This window comes from Cervus elaphus, chromosome X, assembly GCF_910594005.1.
Source record: "Cervus elaphus chromosome X, mCerEla1.1, whole genome shotgun sequence".
Lineage (NCBI taxonomy): Eukaryota > Metazoa > Chordata > Mammalia > Artiodactyla > Cervidae > Cervus > Cervus elaphus.
Window position 1 is genome coordinate 126,603,647 of NC_057848.1, and position 18,338 is coordinate 126,621,984.

At 36.7% G+C, this 18,338-nt stretch overlaps 1 protein-coding gene across 1 annotated transcript in view; it reads right to left on the minus strand.

Annotated features, from left to right (window-relative positions):
* HEPH (hephaestin) overlaps positions 1-6,498 on the minus strand; it is a 156,853-nt gene extending 150,355 nt beyond the window's left edge. The window contains exon 1 of the mRNA XM_043896303.1: positions 6,432-6,498. The gene's annotated coding sequence lies outside the window, so the exon portion shown is untranslated. The remainder of the gene's footprint in view (positions 1-6,431) is intronic.
* Between the last annotated feature and the right edge of the window lie 11,840 nt (positions 6,499-18,338).

An 18,338-nucleotide genomic window follows, 5' to 3' on the forward strand; every position in this document is an offset into this window, starting at 1 on the left:
CCCAGAGCACCAGCCCTGAGCACCCTGCCTCATCCATCAAACCTGGACTGGCGATCGATCTCACATATGATAATATACATGTTTAAATACTATTCTCTCAAATCATCCCACCCTCGCCTTCTCCCACAGAGTCCAACATTCTGGTCTTTACATCTGTGTCTCTTTTGATGTCTCGCATATAGGGTCACCATTCAGTTCAGTTCAGTCACTCAGTCGTGTCCGACTCTTTGAGAACCCATGAATTGCAGAACACCAGGCCTCCCTGTCCATCACAAACTCCCAGAGTTTACTCAAACTCATGCCCATCGAGTCGGTGGTGCCATCCAGGCATCTCATTCTCTGTTGTCCCCTTCTCCCCCTGCCCCCAACCCTTCCCAGCATCAGGGTCTTTCCCAACGAGTCAACTCTTTGCATGAGGTGGCCAAAGTATTGGAGTTTCAGCTTGAGCATCAGTCCTTCCAATGAACACCCAGGAATTATCTCCTTCAGGATGGACTGGTTGGATCTCCTTGCAGTCCAAGAGACTCTCAAGAGTCTCCAACACCACAGTTCAAAAGCATCAATTCTTTGGCACTCAGCTCTCTTCACAGTCCAACTCTCACATCCATACATGACCACTGGAAAAACCATAGCCTTGACCAGACGAACCTTCGTTAACAAAGTAATGTCTCTGTTTTTAATATGCTATCAAGGTTGGAGTAAGCGTCTTTTAATTTCATGGCTGCAATCCTTCCAAGGAGTAAGCGTCTTTTAATTTCATGGCTGCAATCACCATCTGCTGTGATTTTGGAGCCCAAAAAATAAAGTCTGACACTGTTTCCACTGTCTCCCCACCTATTTCCCATGAGGTGATGGGACCAGATGCCATGATCTCAGTTTTCTGAATGCTGAGCTTTAAGCCAACTTTTTCACTCTCCTCTTTCACCTTCATCAAGAGGCTTTTTAGTTCCTCTTCAATTTCTGCCATAAGGGTGGTGTCATCTGATATCTGAGGTTATTGATATTTCTCCTGGCAATTTTGATTCCAGCTTGTGCTTCTTCCAGCCCAGCGTTTCTCATGACGTACTCTGCATATAAGTTAAATAAGCAGGGTGACAATATACAGCTTTGACGTTCTCCCTTTCCTATTTGGAACCAGTCTGTTGTTCCATGTCCAGTTCTAACTGTTGCTTCCTGACATGCATACAGGTTTCTCAAGAGGTAGATCAAGTGGTCTGGTATTCCCATCTCCTTCAGAATTTTCCACAGTTTATTGTGATCCACACATTCTAAGGCTTTGGCGTAGTCAATAAAGCAGAAATAGATGTTTTTCTGGAACTCTCTTGCTTTTTTCATGATCCAGCAGATATTGGCAATTTGATCTCTGGTTCCTCTGCCTTTTCTAAAATCAGCTTGAACATCTGGAAGTTCTCGGTTCACATATTGCTGAAGCCTGGCTTGGAGAATTTTGAGCATTACTTTACTATCATGTGAGATGAGTGCAATTGTGCAGTAGTTTGAGCATTCTTTGGGATTTCCTTTCTTAGGGACTGGAATGAAAATGGAACTTTTCCAGTCCTGTGGCCACTGCTGAGTTTTCCAAATTTGCTGGCATATTGAGTGCAGCACCTTCACAGCATCATCTTTCAGAATTTGAAATAGCTCAACTGGAATTCCATCACATCCACTAGCTTTGTTCATAGTGTTGCTTTTTAAGGCCCACTTGACTTCACATTCCAGGATGTCTGGGTCTAGGTGAGTGATCATACCATTGTGGTTATCTGGGTCATGAAGATCTTTTTTGTACAGTTCTTCTGTGTATTCTTGCCACCTCTTCTTAATATCTCCTGCTTCTGTTAGGTCCATACCATTTCTGTCCTTTATTGAGCCTGTTTTTGCATGAAATGTTCCCTTGGTATCACTAATTTTCTTGAAGAGATCTCTAGTCTTTCCATTCTGTTGTTTTCCTCTATTTCTTTGAATTGATCGCTGAGGATGGCTTTCTTATCTCTCCTGGCTATTCTTTGGAACTCTGCATTCAAATGGGAATATTTTTCCTTTTCTCCTTTGCTTTTTGCTTCTCTTCATTTCACAGCTATTTTTAAGGCCTCCTCAGACAACCATTTTGCCTTTTTGCATTTCTTTTCCATGGGGATGGTCTTGATCCCTGTCTCCTGTACAGTGTCACGAACCTCCGTCCATAGTTCATCAGGCTGTCTGTCTATCAGATCTAGTCCCTTAAATCTGTTTCTCACTTCTACTATATATTCATAAGAGATTTGATTTAGGTCATACCTGAATGGTCTAGTGGTTATCCCTACCTTCTTCAGTTTAAGTCTGAATTTGGCAATAAGGAATTCATGATCTGAGCCACAGTCAGCTCCTGTCTTGTTTTTGCTGAGTGTATAGAGCTTCTCCATCTTTGGCTGCAAAGAATATAATCAATCTGATTTTGGTGTTGACCATCTGGTGATGTCCATGTGTAGAGTCTTCTCTTGTGTTGTTGGAAGAGGGTGTTTGCTATGACCAGTGTGTTCTCTTGGCAAATCTCTATTAGCCTTTGCCCTGCTTCATTCTGTACTCAAAGACCAAATTTGCCTGTTACTCCAGGTGTTTCTTGACTTCCTACTTTTGCATTCCAGTCCCCTATAATGAAAAGGACATCTTTTTTGGGTGTTAGTTCTAAAAGGTTTTGTAGGTCTTCATAGAACCGTTCAACTTCAGCTTCTTCAGCATTACTGGCTGGGGCATAGGCTTGGATTACCATGATATTTAATGTTTTGCCTTGGAAACAAACAGAGATCATTCTGTCTTTTTTGAGATTGCGTCCAAGTACTGCATTTCAGACTCTTTTTGACTATGATGGCTACTCCATTTCTTCTAAGGGATCCCTGCCCACAGTAGTAGATATAATGGTCATCTGAGTTAAATTCACCCATTCCAGTCCATTTTAGTCTGCTGATTCCTAGAATGTCGACATTCACTCTTGCCATCTCCTGTTTGACCACTTCCAATTTGCCTTGATTAATGGACCTAACATTCCAGGTTCCTATGCAATATTGCTCTGTACAGCATCAGACCTTGCTTCTATCCCCAAATCTATAGGACTCCACAAAAGCTGTTCTAAGAGGTAAATTTATAGTAATACACAACTATCTCAGGAAACCAAAGAAATCTCAAATTTACAAAGTGACCTGTCACCTAAATGAACTGGAAAAATAACAAGTAAAAGTGAAATCTAATGTAAGGCATATAATCACAAAGATAAGAGCAAAAATAAATAAAAGAGGAAGTGTAAAATAAAAAACAAACAAACAAAAAATGCCAATGAAGCTAAACATTGGTTCTTTGAAAAGATAAACAAAGTAAATAAACTCTTAGCCAGATTCATAAAAAAATAAATAAAATAAAATAACAGAGATAGCCAAAACTAATAAAATCAGAAATGAAGAAAGAAAACTTACAGCAGATACCATAGAAATAGAAGGGTTAGAAGAAGCTATTATAAGTAACTATATGTCAATAAGGACAACCTGGAAAAAATTAGGAAGTTCATAGAAATGTACAATCTTCCAAGACTAAACCAAGAACAAGTAGAAAATATTAAGAGGTCAATTACCAGTGATTAAATTGAAATAGTAATTTTTTTAAAAAAAAGCACAATAAGCAACAAGCAAGGACCAGATGGATTCACAATTTCTACCAAATATTTAGAGAAGAGTTAACATCTGTACTTCTTAAAACATTCCAAAATATTGCAGAGAAAGGAACACTTTAAACTCATTCTATGAAGCCATCATCACCCTGATACCAAAACCAGACAAAATATAATTAAAAAAAAGAAAATTATAGGCCAATATCATTGATTGACATAGGTGTCAAATGTCTCAATGAAATATCAGAAAACTGAATTCAATAATGCATTAAAAGAATCATACACCATGAGCTCTTAGAAGAAAATATAGGCAGAACACTTTGACATAAATCACAGCAAGATCTGCATTGAATCATCTCTTAGAGTAATGAAAAAAAATGAAAATAAACAAATGGGACCTAATTAAACTTAAAAGCTCTTGCACAGCCAAGGAAATGATAAATAAAATTAAAATAGCCCTCAATATGGGAGAAAATAATTGGAAAGGAAACAACTGGCAATGGATTAACCTCAAAAATATATAAGCAGTTCATACAGCTCAATAAAAGAAAAACAAACAGTCCAATTAAAAGAAAAAAATGGTCAGAAGACCTAAACAGACATTTCTCCATAGAGGACACACAGATGGCTAATAAACACATGAAAAGATGCTCAGCTTTGCTCATTATTAGAGAAATGCAAATCAAAACTACCATGAAGCATCACCTCACACAAATTAGAATGGCCATCATCAAAAATACTACAAACAATAAATGCTGGAGAGGACGTGGGGAAAAGGGAACTCTACTGCACTGTTGGTGGGAATGTAAATTGACATAGCTATTATGGAAAACAGTATGGATATTTCTTGACAATAAGATAATACTATGCCATAAGAAGAAACAAATTTGAGTCAGTTGTCAGAGTAGTCAGGCAGATGAACCTAGAGTCTGTTGCACAGAGTGAAGTAAGTCAGAAAAAATATTGTATATTAATACACATATATGGAATACAGAAAAACTATTGATGAACTTATTTACAGAGAAGAAATGAAGACACAGAATGTAAAGAATGGAATGGTGAACATAGCGAGGGAAGGAAAGGGTAGGACAAATTGAGAAAGTAGGATTGATTTATATATACACTATAATGTGCAAAATAAATAACTAGCAGGAAGCTGCTGTATAACACAGGGAGCCCAGGCTGGCACTATGTGACAACCTAGAGGTGTGAAATGAGGGGAAGTCTCAAAAGAGGGAGTATATACATATATGTAATATATATATGTTATATATTAAATATATATATAATAAATATATTATATTATATATATAATTATGACTGATGTACAGCAGACACCACTACAATATTGTAAAGCAATTATCTTGCAATAAAATATATAGTTCAAATGAAAAAAAAGATGTGTCCCAGAAACTAAAAAATGATTCAATGCCAGGAAATAAATCAAATTGATACACCCCATCAACAAAGTAAATAACAAAAATCATATAATCATCTCAATTGATGCAGAAAAATCTTCTGACAAACTGCAACATCTATTTTTCATAAAAAAAACTCTCCACAAGGGGGTTATAAAGGGAATACACCTCCACATAGTAAAAGCAGTATATGGCAAGCATACAACTAAAATAATATTCAAAGATAAAAAGCTAAAACTGTTTCCTTTATGATTAGTAAAAAGACAAGTATACCAACTCTCAGCACTTTTACTCAACCTAGGATTGGAAATCCTAACTACAGAAATCAGATTAAAAAAAAAATGAATGTTTAAGCAAAGTAAATAAAAACTACTAAAATTCATCAATGAATTTGGTGATGTTGCAATATTAATATACAGTAATCTCTCACGTTTTTGTACACTAAAAACAAACTACCAGAAAAAGAAATTAAGGAAACAACCCCATTTACAATGGCATCAGATAAATAAAATACTTAAAAATAGACCTACATAAAAGGTAAAAGACGTGTATTTAGAAAACTATAAGACAGTGATGAAAGAAATTGAAGAAGACACAAATAGAAAATTATACAATGTTTATTAATTAGAAAAATTAATATTGTTAAAATGACAGTATTACCCAAGGCAATATACAGAGTAAAAGTGATCTTATCAAATTAACCAGAGCATTTTTACAGAACTGGATTAAATATTTTTTAAAATATACATGAAAAAAGAGACACCTGAATAGAGGGAAGAAAACAAAAAACAGACAAACTTGAGAACGAAAAACAGAGCTGGAACACAATAGAGAGCCCAGAAATAAACCCAGGTTCATATGGTCAATTAGACTATGAGAAAGAAGGAAAGAATATACAATTGAGAACAGTCTCTTTCATAAGTAGTACTGGGAAAACTGGAGAGCTTCATGTAAAAGAAATAAATTAGAACATTCTATAACACCATATACTAAAATAAACTCAAAATGGATTAAAGATGTAAATATAAGACTGGAAACCATGAAATTCCTAGAAAAAGCAAGGGCAGATACTCTTTGACATAAATCATAACAATATATTTTTGGATCTGTCTCCTAAAGCAAAGGAAATAAAAGCAAAAATAAACAAAAGGAACATAATTAAACTCAAAAGCTTTAGCACAGCAAATGAAACTATTGACAGAATAAAGGGACAACCAACTTAATGAGAAAAAATCATTTGCAAATGATATGATCAATAAGGTGTCAATATACAAAATATATAAACAGTATATACAAACCATCATTTAAAAAACCCCATTAAAAAGAAAAGATCATAAAGAAAGAAAAAGATGGTGGAGGTGTAGGTGGATGTGGAGTACCTTTTCTCTTCACATATACTCAGGAATACACCTTCAAACAGAGAAGATCTTGCAGAACCCCAGCTGAGTATCTGACCACTGGAAAAGAATACATGGAACCACACAAAGCTTAGTAGGACAAAGGAAGGAGGGGGGAAAAGAGGAGAGTGAGCAGGACTGAATCTGCACCAGAGGAGTGGGAGAACTGAAGGAGGGGTCAGACCCCCACATCAGGGAAATTGTCTGGGACAGAGGAGAAGCATTTGAGGCTGTTGGAAAGTAAAGCAGCTGATCTGTGACAGTCTGAACGAAATGAGAATCACACAGGCAATCCTTGATGTAATCATACATACACAGGACAGAGATGCAAGTCCCCTAGAAAGCACAGTGGCTGGGAGCTGGAGCACAAGGATTGGAGAGAAATCCCAGGGTGAGGTCCTTTTGACTGTAGGGAGACAGCTTAGAGGGGCATGAGGAAGGAGACTGCAATAGGGAAGTGCCTTTGGAGGAAAACCAGGCAGTCATGGAGGCAAGGCAATACTGCTGAGTCACACACAGGTGGTGGAGACACCACGCTAGTCTCTTTCTCCCCACATGCCGGCACCAGCAGCTGAACAACAGAGAAAGACCCCAGAGAGGCTGGTCCTTTAAGTGTCTGATACACTAAGCAACAGAGAAAGACCTCAGCCAGGGGGGCCCTTTAAGTGCTCAAATGGGCCTAGCAACAGAGAAAGTGAAAGTGAAGTCGTGGCTCTTTGCTACCCCATGGACTGTAGGATACCAGGCTACTCTGTCCATGGGATTTTCCAGGCAAGAGTACTGGAGTGGGTTGCCATTTCCTTCTCCAGAGTATCTTCCCGACCCAGGGACCGAACCCAGGTCTCCTGCATTGTAAGCAAGACGCTTTACCATCTGAGCCACCAGGGAAGTCCCAGAGCCAGCCAAAGAGGCCCTCTGATCAACAGGTACCAAGAGCCTAGAAAAAGACTCTGATAGGGTCATAGCTCCTGCAGCTGAGGCAATCTGTGACCCTGCACATATTTTGCCACCAAAGTCCCCATGATCCAAGCAGCTATGCCACCTCTATGTTCAATTCTCACTGTGGCAGAGCTGTCAGAGGCTAGAAGAAACCCTAATAGAGCCATATCTTCTGTGAAAATAAATGCCAGTGCCCCTGCATACTGGCATTGCCAGGGTTCCCCTGATCCAAGCAACTGTGCCACTTCCAAGCTTGATCCTCACTGGGACAGAGCTGCCAGAGAATAGAAAAAACCCTATAGAGCACCATATTCCCTGCTGACATAGCCACTGGCTCCCCTGAGTACCTGGTCCTGCCAAGGCTCCTTCAGTACAAGTTATCTCTGTCATCTCCACACCCAGTACTCCCTGGGGCGGACCCAAGTCCTCCAGGGCAGCCTCAGGAGCAAACTCCTGTTGATGACTCACATGTAGAGGAGGAGATAGAACCACAATTGGAACCCAAGGGCAGCATGGCTAAGAAAGAGGTCCCCAAATCTTACCATCAGCTATATTAGCTGAAGATTAAATCTACATGATCAACCAGGCAGACTCTATGACTATGGACTATATAAAAGGACAATGAGAGTTTCCACAAAAGAAAATGCACTAGCTCTGGAAACTGTGGATATTGGAAGCAAGAATATGCAGGAGTAGAACCAGATTAGAGTCTGAGCTGCCCCTTCAGCATGTCCAGAGACCAGCCCAGTATTGGAGGGCATCCTAGGGAGACAAGAGGGACTGTGACTTGCAGTGAGAGAAAGGACACTAACAGATGACACCAAAAAATAAGGAAAACATTTATTATTCTTATTTTTCACTTGTTCTGTAGTTGCTTCTGGATTTCTTTTATTTATTTTTATTTTTACTCCCCCCCAATCTGTTGCTGTAGCTGTTGATTTTATTTCTAATATTAAATCTATTTAAGCTTTTAAGAATTTTTAATCACACTTTTTATTTCCTTTATATACCTCTGTCTCTAATTTGGGAGAAGGCAATGGCACCCCATTCCAGTACTCTTGCTTGGAAAATCCCATGGATGGAGGAGCCTGGTAGGCTATGGTCCATGGGGTCGCTAAGGGTCGGACACGACTGAGCGACTTCACTTTCACTTTTCACTTTCACACATCAGAGAAGTAAATGGCAACCCACTGCAGTGTTCTTGCCTGGAGAATCCCAGGGACGGGGTAGCCTGGTGGGCTGCCATCTATGGGATCACACAGAGTCGGACACGACTGAAGTGACTTAGCAGCAGCAGCCTCTAATTTGGCCTTTTGCGGTTCTGTAGGGTCTCTTTTTTTTTAATTTTTAGATTTTTAAAATTTACTATTTTTGTACATATATTATTTTGTTTGTTTTTCATATTGTTCTTTTCCTGCTGTAGTTATTCTTTAATATATATAAATCTTTATCTACCTCTATTTAACTTTCCTTTTCGTTTCAGCCTTTCTTTTCTTACCTAGTTAGTTTGTTTTGATTTTGTTGCTTTATTCCCCAGTTGGCATCTTGTTTTTGTTTTGTTTTCCAGTTTGTGCTTTAGTTAATTTTGTTTTTAACTGGTTGATAAAATTTTCAGGTTCCTTTGCTCACCAGGTCAATCTCTTGGACCTTACAAACATTTGCTTTTGTTAATGTGTGTATATGTGTGTGTGTATTCCATTACTTTTATTAATATTTGTCTGATTTTGTAGTTGCCACTTTTCTGGGGTTCATCTCTTGCTTCTTGTTTGTGTGTGTGTGTGAATATGTGTCTGTTTTAATCGCATTTAATGGCACAAAAAACCACCTGTACAATCTCAGTTCTCTGGTCATAGATTTAGCTCTGAACCCTTGGAGTGGGAGCATTGATTCCAAGACCACAGACTTGCAGAGAATTCCTAACCTCAGGGGGTACTAATTAGTGAGAACACACACAAAGGCCTCCACCTGTATATAAGGCCACATATCACACAATTGCCAGCAGCACACAGTGCAGGACGCCTTATCAAAGCAACAAACACAAAAACAGAAGCCCAATCATCAGCAGACATGATTACCACCTCACACAGCCCTGCCCATCAGAGGGGGAAAAAAACTGCCCTTCTCCTTCTCCCACCAGAACACAAACACAAGAAACACGCAACACGAAGTCCACACAAACACAGGACAAACCTTACCCACTGAGAGCAGAAACCAAATGGAAGAAAGAATTCAACTTTGAAGCCTGGAGAAAGGAGACCTCAAAAATAAGTAGTCAAAAAAAAAAAAAAAAAAAAACAGAAACAATAAAGAAAAGGCAGAGAAATATTGGAAAAATGAAGGAACATCTAGAAACACACAAGGTAAAATAAACAAAGGAAATAGGCAAAATACCTGAAAGATAATTCAGAGGAATGATAGTAAAGATGATCTCAAACCTCAAAAATAGAATGGAGAAAATTCAAGAATCAATTAATACATTTGACAAGACCTAGAAGAAATAAAGGATAGACAAATAGAGATGAGCAACACAATTGCTGAAATTAAAAATACTCCAGAAGGAATCAATAGCAGGATCTCTGAGGCAGAAGAACAGAAAAGTTAGCTGGAAGATACAATAAGGGAAATAACTGCCAAATAGTAGAATAAAGGAAAAAGAATGAAAAGAAATGATAGTCTCAGAGACCTCTGGGACAATAATAAACACACCAACATTTGCATTGTAGGGAATCCCAGAAGAAAAAGAGAAAAAGAAAGGGCCTGAGAAAATTTTTGAAGAGAGTATAGTTTAAAATTTCCCCACCATGGGAAAGGAAACAGGCAGTCAAGTCCACAAGATGCAGAGTTCCATACAGGAAAATCCCAGTGAGAAACACAGTTAGACACATACTAATCAAACTAACAAAGATTAAATACAAAGAAAGAATATTAAAAGCAGCAAGGGAAAAGCAACAAGTAATATACAAGGGAAACCAGATATGATTAACAGCTGATCATTCAGAACAAATTCTGCAGGCCAGAAGGGAATCTCAGGATATATTTAAAGCACTGAAAGGGAACATCTACAATCAAGATTTTTCTACCAGCCAATGATCTCATTCAAAATTGATGGAAAAATCAAAAGCTTTACAGATAAGCAAAAGTTAAGAGAATTTAGTACCACTAAACCAACTTCACAACAAATGTTAAAGGAACTTAAATAGACAGGAAGCACAAGAAAAAGAAAAGACCTACAAAACAGATCCCAAACAATTAAGAAAATGGCAATAGGAACATATATATCAATAATTACTCTAAGCGCAAATGGAATAAACATTCTAACCAAAAGACACAAACTGGATGAATGGGTACAAAAAAGATCCATATATATATAATGTATACAAGAGACCCACTTCAAACATTGAGACACATACAGACAGAAAGTAAGAGCATGGGAAAAGATATTCTATGAAAATGGAAATCAAAAGAAATGGAAGTCAAAAGAGTAACAATCTTCATACCAGACCAAATAGACTTTAAAATAGAGAATATTGCAAGAGATAAGGAAGGACAGTACATAATAATGAAGGGATCAATCCAAGAGGAAGACATAACAATTGTAAATATTTATACACCCAACATAGGTGCACCTTAACACATAAGACAAACACTAACAGACATAAAAAGAGAAACTCACAGTAACACAATAATAGTAGGGGACTTCAACACTCCACTTACACCAATGGATAGGTCATCAAAACAGAAAATTAAGTGAAACATGGCTTAAATGACACATTAGACATTTAATGGATCTAATTGATATCTTCAGGACATTCCATCCAAATACAGAAGAATACACTTTCTTCTCAAGTGCACATGGAAAATTCTCCAGGATAGACCACATCTTGGGTCACAAATCAAACATCAGTAAATATTTAAAAATTGAAATAGTATCAAACATGTTTTCTGACCACAATGCTGAGACTAGATATCAATTACAGGAAAAAAAAATGTAAAAAAAAACACAAAGATGGAGATTAAACAATACGTTTCTGAGTAACAAACTGGTTACTGAAGAAATCAAAGGGAAATAAAAAATTCTTAGAAACAAATGACAATAAAAGCATGATCACACAAACGTATAGGATGCAGCAAAATCAGTTTTAAGAGGGAAGTTTATAGCAATACAATCATACCTCAAGAAACAAGAAAAACATAGAATAGACAACTTGACTCTACACCTAAAACAACTGTAAAAAGTACAACAACAACAAAAGTTAATGGAAGGAAAGAACACATAAATATCCAGACAGAAATAATTGAAAAAGAAATGAGGGAAGCTATAGTAAATATTAATAAAATTAAAAGCTGTTCATCAAGAAAAAAAGAGAGAAGAATCACATCAACAAAATTAGAAATGATAAAGGAGAAGTAACAACAGACATTAGAAATATATAAGATTGTTGCTGCTGCTGCTGCAGCTGCTAAGTCGTTTCAGTCCTGTCCGACTCTGTGCGACCCTATAGACAGCAGCCCACCAGGCTCCTCTGTCCCTGGGATTATCCAGGCAAGAATACTGAAGTGGGTTGCCATTTCCTTCTCCAGTGCATGAAAGTGAAAAGTGAAAGTGAAGTCTCTCAGTCGTGCCCGACTCTTGGCGACCCCATGGAGTGCAGCCTACCAGGCTCCTCCATCCATGGGATTTTCCAGGCAAGAGTACTGGAGTTGGGTGCCATTGCCTTCTCTGATATTACAAGCAACTATATGCCAGTAAAATGACCAAGCTGGAAAGAAATGAATGGATCCTTAGAAAATTTCAATATTATAAGACTGAACCAAGAAAGAATAGAAATTATGAACAAGCCAATTACAAGCATTGACATTGAAACTATGATAAAAAAAATCTCCCAAAACACAAAAGCCTAGGGCCAGATAGCTTCATAGGTCAATTCTACCAAATATTTAGAGAAAAACTAATGCCTATCCTCTGAAAACTCTACAAAAATTTACAGAGGAAGGAACACTCCCAAAGTCATTATATGAGGCCACCATCACTCTGATACCAAAACCAGATGAAGATTGCACACACACACACACACACACACACACACACACACACACACACACACACACAAAATTGCAGGCCGATATCACTGAAGAATACAGATGCAAAAATTTTCAGCAAAATTCTAGCAAAGAGAATTCAACATCACATTATAAATATCATACACCATGGTTACATTGGGTTTATCCCAGGGATGCAATAATTCATCAATATACACAAATCAATCACTGTGATACACCATATTAACAAATTGAAAGACAAAAACCATATGATAATCTCAACAGATGCAGAAAAATCTTTCCAAAAAATTCAGCACCCATTTATGATTAAAAAAAAAAAAAACTTTTCAAAAAATAGGCATAGAAGGAACCCACCTTAACATAGCAAAGGCCATATATGATAAACCCACAGGAAACATTATTCTCAGTGTAGAAAAATTGAAATCATTCCCTCTAATATCAAGAACAAGACAAGGGTGCCAACACTGACCACTGTTGTTCAATAGTTTTGGATATCCTAGCTATGGCAATAAGAGAAGAAAAAGAAAGAAAAGGAATCCATATTGTAAAAGAAGAAATAAACCTCTCGCTATTTGCAGATGACATGATGCTATGCATAGAAAACCCTAAAGATACTATCAGAAAATTGTTAGACATAATCAGTGAATTTAGGAAGGTTGTGGGATGCAAAGCCAATACACAGAAATCACTTGCATTCTTATACACTAGCAATGAAAAATCAGAAAGAGAAATCAATCCCATTTACCATTGCAGCAAAAAGAATAAATTACCTAATAAACCTACCTAAAGAGACAAAAGAGCCATGTATAGAAAACTGTAAGACCTTGAAGAAAGCAATCAAAGACGACATAGACAGGTGAAGAGATATTCCATGATTCTGGGTTGGAAGAATCAATATTGTGAAAAATGACTATGCTACTAAATGGAATCTACAAATTCAATGTTATCCCTATCAAATTACCAATGGCAATTTTCACAGATCTAGAACAAAAAAAAAATCTCATAATTCATATGGAAATACAAAAGACCCTGAATAGCCAAAGCAATCTTGGGAAAGAAGAATGAAGCTGGAGGGATCAGCCTTTCTGATTTCAAGTTACTGTACAAAGCTACAGTCATAAAGACAGTATGGTACTGGCACAAAAATAGAAGAAATATAGATAAATGGAACAAGATATCACAGAAATAAACCCTTGTACCTATGAGTACACTATTTTTGACAAAGGAGGCAAGAATATACAATGGGAAAGATAGTCTCTTCAATAAATGCTGCTGGGATAAATGGACAACTACATGTAAAAGAATGAATTTAGAACAATTCCTAACACCATACACAAAGTTAAACTTAAAATGGATTAAAGACCTAAATGTAACATCAAAAACTATAAAACTCTTAGAGGAAAACATAGGCAGAACACTTGATGACATAAATCAAAACAAGATTCTCTATGACTCACCTCTTCAAGTAATGAAAATAAAAACAAAAATAAACAAGTGGGACTTAATTAAACTTAAAAGTTTTTGCACAGCAAAGGAAACTATAAACAAGGTGAAAAGACAACCCTCAGAATGGGAGAAAATAATAGCAAAGAAACAACTGATAATTTACAAAATATACAAGCAGCTTATGCAAGTCAATACCAGAAAAACAAACAACCTAATCAAAAAGTGGGAAAAAGTCCTAAACAGATATTTCTCAAAGAAGACATACAGATGACTAATAAACACATGGAAATATGTTCAATGTTGCTCATTATTAGAGAAATGCAAATCAAAACTACAGTGAGATATCACCTCACCTGTTAGAAGGTCCATCATCAAGAACTCTACAAACAGTAAATCCTGGAGAGGTTGTAGAGAAAAGTGAATCCTATTGCACTGTTGGTGGGAAAGTGAATTGATACAACCACTAGAGAAGTCATTATGGGGATTCCTTAAAAAAAAAAAAAAAAAACAACAGGAATAAAGCCACCATATTACCCAGCAATTTCACAACCAGGCATACACCCTAAAGAAACCGAAATTGAAAAAGACATATGTACCCCAGTGTTCATTGCAGCACTATTTACAATCGCTAGAACATGGAAGCAACCTAGATATCCATTGATAGATGAATGGATAAAGAAGCTGTGGTACATATATACAATGGAATATTACTTAACCATAAAAAGGAACATGTCCGAGTCAGTGCTGAGTTGGATGAACCTGGGGTCTATTATACAGAGTGAAGTAAGTCAGAAAGAGAAAAACAAACATCATATACTAATGCACACATGTGAAATCTAGAAAGATGGTACTGATGAACATATTTGCAGGACAGCAATGGAGATGCAGGCATAGAAATCAGACTTATGGGCATGTGGCAGGGGGGAAGGAGGGTGTTGGATGTAAGGAGAGAGTAACAAGGATACATCACCATATGTAACAAAGATAGCCAATGGGAATTTGTGTATGATTCAGGGAATTCAAACTAGGGCCCTGTAACAACCTAGAGGAGTGGGATGGAGAGGGAGGTGGAAAGGAGATTCAAGAAAGAGGGGGCATAGGTATACCTATGGCTGATTCATGTTGATGTTTGGCAGAACAAAACATGATGTTGTAAAGCAATTATCCTTCATTAAAAATAAGTTTAATTATTTAAAAAAATTAAAAAGGGAGAAAACACTAAAAGAAAAAAAAAAAAAAAAAGGTCAGACCTGAATAGACATTTGTCCAAAGAAGACACACTGTTGACTAATAGGCACATGAAAAAGTGTTCAATATTGCTAATTATTCAGGAAATGTAAATCAAAATCATAATGATATCACATCTGTCAGAATAGCTATTATCAAAAGAAGATAAATAACAAATATTATCAGAAATGTGGAGAAAAAGAAAACTGTATATATCATTGGTGGGAATGTAAATTGGTGGAGCCACTGTGGAAAACAGTATGGATGTTTCTCAAAAACTCAAAATATCACGTGGTTGGGTCGCTAAATTTCGTATGACTCTTGCAACCCCATGGACTGTAGCCTGTGAGGTTCCTTTTTCCTCTGTCCATCGGATTTCCAGGCAAGAATAGTGGAATCGGTTGCTATTTCCTTCTCCATGAGACATTCCCTACCCAGGTGTTGAACCTGGGTCTCCTGCATTGCAGGTTGATTCTTTACCAACTAAGCCACCAGGGAAGCCCTCCAAATATTATATGACTCAGTAATTCCACTCTTAGGTATATACTTGAAAGAAACTAAAATGCTAGTTCAAAAAAAAAAAAAAAAAAAGAAAAGAAAATACAGGTACCTCAATGTCCATAGCAGTACCATTTACAATTGCCAAGATGAGGAGAAAACCTAAGCGTCCGTTAACCAATGAATGAATTAAGAAGCATATACATGTACACCAGGGAACAATACTCAGCCAGTAAAACTGAATAAAAATTTGCTGTTTTCAACAACATGGACACACTTGGGGGTTATTATGCTAAGTGAAAATTCCGACAGAAGACAGAGAAAGACAAATGCTATATGATATCACTTGCATGTGGAAAGAAAAAAAAAGGCATGAATATAACAAAAATGAAACAGATTCACAGATATAGAGAAGAAACATAGTTACCAGTGGGGAGAGGGGAGGGAGGAGGAGCAAGATAGTGGTAGAGAATTAAGAAATGCAAACTATTATGTATAAAATAAATAAGCTACAAAAATATATTGTACAAATTCACAAGCCTAACAGGCAATTTTCTTATTGTTTTTTCATTAATTAATGGCACCTTTCATTAAAACAGTGACCTTTGTCTAATCTGAAAGCTCTCTGCTGTGATCATAAGGTTTTTTTTTTCCTATTTTCATGCCATCAAATAGCATTTTTTGTGACGATGGGAAACTGACATTGTAAACCTCATGACATTTCCATCAATTCTTGAAGAACTGTGGCATATTAGACATACAAAATTGGAAGTACTGTCCTTACTCAGAATATCAATATAATCACTTTCCAGCTTTCTTTGCTCCTTCTTTTGTATGTATATGTAAAGTAACACAGGGCTAATTGGGCCAGCATGTCTTCTCACATTATCCCTGCAGGGAAAGGATCTGTGACATCAACTGAGCTATAAACTGCAAATAAAAGTATCAGTCAGTAGGGTTGCAGTTATAATTCTTTGCAATTTGGAAAATTCTATTAGTATAATACATACTGAGGGAATGAAGTTAAGATCTAGAAATGGCACAGTGCTTAAATTAAAATGTTGTAAAAAGCATACAAAAATAAATTTAAAAGAATTTAAATATAGTCAACACAGGGAATATAGTCAATATTTTATAATAACTATACATGGAATATAACCTTTAAAAGTTGTCAAGCACTATATTGTACACTTGTAACATATAATATTGTACATTAATTATATTTCAATAAAAGAGTAAAAAAGAATCTTTGTTGAAATAACTGAAAAAAAAAACCAGTATCCATTGACACAAAACAACCATAAAGACCAATAGAAGAGAATAGAGAGCTCACAAATAAGCCCACATTTATAGGGGCAGTTATTCTATTTCAGAAGAGGCAAGAATATACATTAAGGAAAAGGCAGCTTCTTTGATAAGTGGTGTAAGAAAACTGGACTGTTAAATGTAAAAGAATCAAACTATACTATACACTCACATCATGAAACAAAATAATTTAAAAATGAATTAAAGACAATTATAAGACCTGAAACCACAAAACTTCTAGAAGAATACAGGCATATGTTCTTTGACATCAGTCTTATCAATATATTTTGAGATACCTCCTCAGTCTGTTACCAAGCCGAACTTGGGGCCACTTACCCAATGCACTCAATCTACTGATACCAGGTCGTGGTAAAGAAAAGTACAAAGTTTATTGCAAGGCACCAAAGCAAGGAGTACAGGAATCTAATGTTCAAAAGATCTGAAATCCGCCATGGCTTATAGAAGGGATTTTAAGGCAACATTAGGAGTGGGGCTTGCAGAGCATATGATCAGCTCATGGGATTTCATCTCATTGGTCAGCAGTGAGGCAAACCATGATGTATCAGGATCCTAATCATCAACCTTCTGGTTCCACCTGGTATGGGCTCTACAAGCTTGTGGTCAGCTTGCAGTTAATTCCTTCCATCAGCTGGGGTTATAGAACATGCAGAACAACTCAAAAATATGGCTCAGGATATTATCTATAGCCCTTGAGGAGGAACTAAAGGTACTTGACTTTGTTTTATAGCTGAACTATCATTATTTTGTCATGATTGACTACTTTCCTTAGTTTCTGCAGTTTCTCATTTTTCTGAATAAATTTTCTGTTTGAAACTCAGGCAAGGCCTAGGAGGCTAAAGCTTTTCTACAAATGACTGGCAGGGGACATAGAGTGTCTGACCCTGGGAAGGTCCCAAAGGGTCCTTCTTGGTTTCAAGGCAAAAGAAACAAACATAAAGTTAAACAAAGAGGCATCACAATCACCAGGCTGGGCTTCCTGTGTTATAAAGCAAATTTCCACTCAAGAGAGAGGGTGTTTATATACAATTATGACTGAATTACATTGTTGTATGATAGAAACCAACATGACATTGTAAAGTAATTTTCCCCCAACTAAAAAATAAATTTTAAAAATTAGCAAAAAAGGTTATAAAAAATAAAAAGCAATAATCACAGAAAAAAATAAACAAAAGTGACTACATCAAATTAAAAAGCACTAGGACAGCAAAAATACTACCAACAAAAGTCAAAGACCGTTTGATGAATGGGAGAGGATATTTGCATACAATATATTTGATAAAGGATTAATACACAGCATATAAAGATATATAAACAAGTCAGATATATAAATAAGTATACAGATATATAAATAAGTCACACAACTCAGCATCAAAATATTGAATAACTCAATTA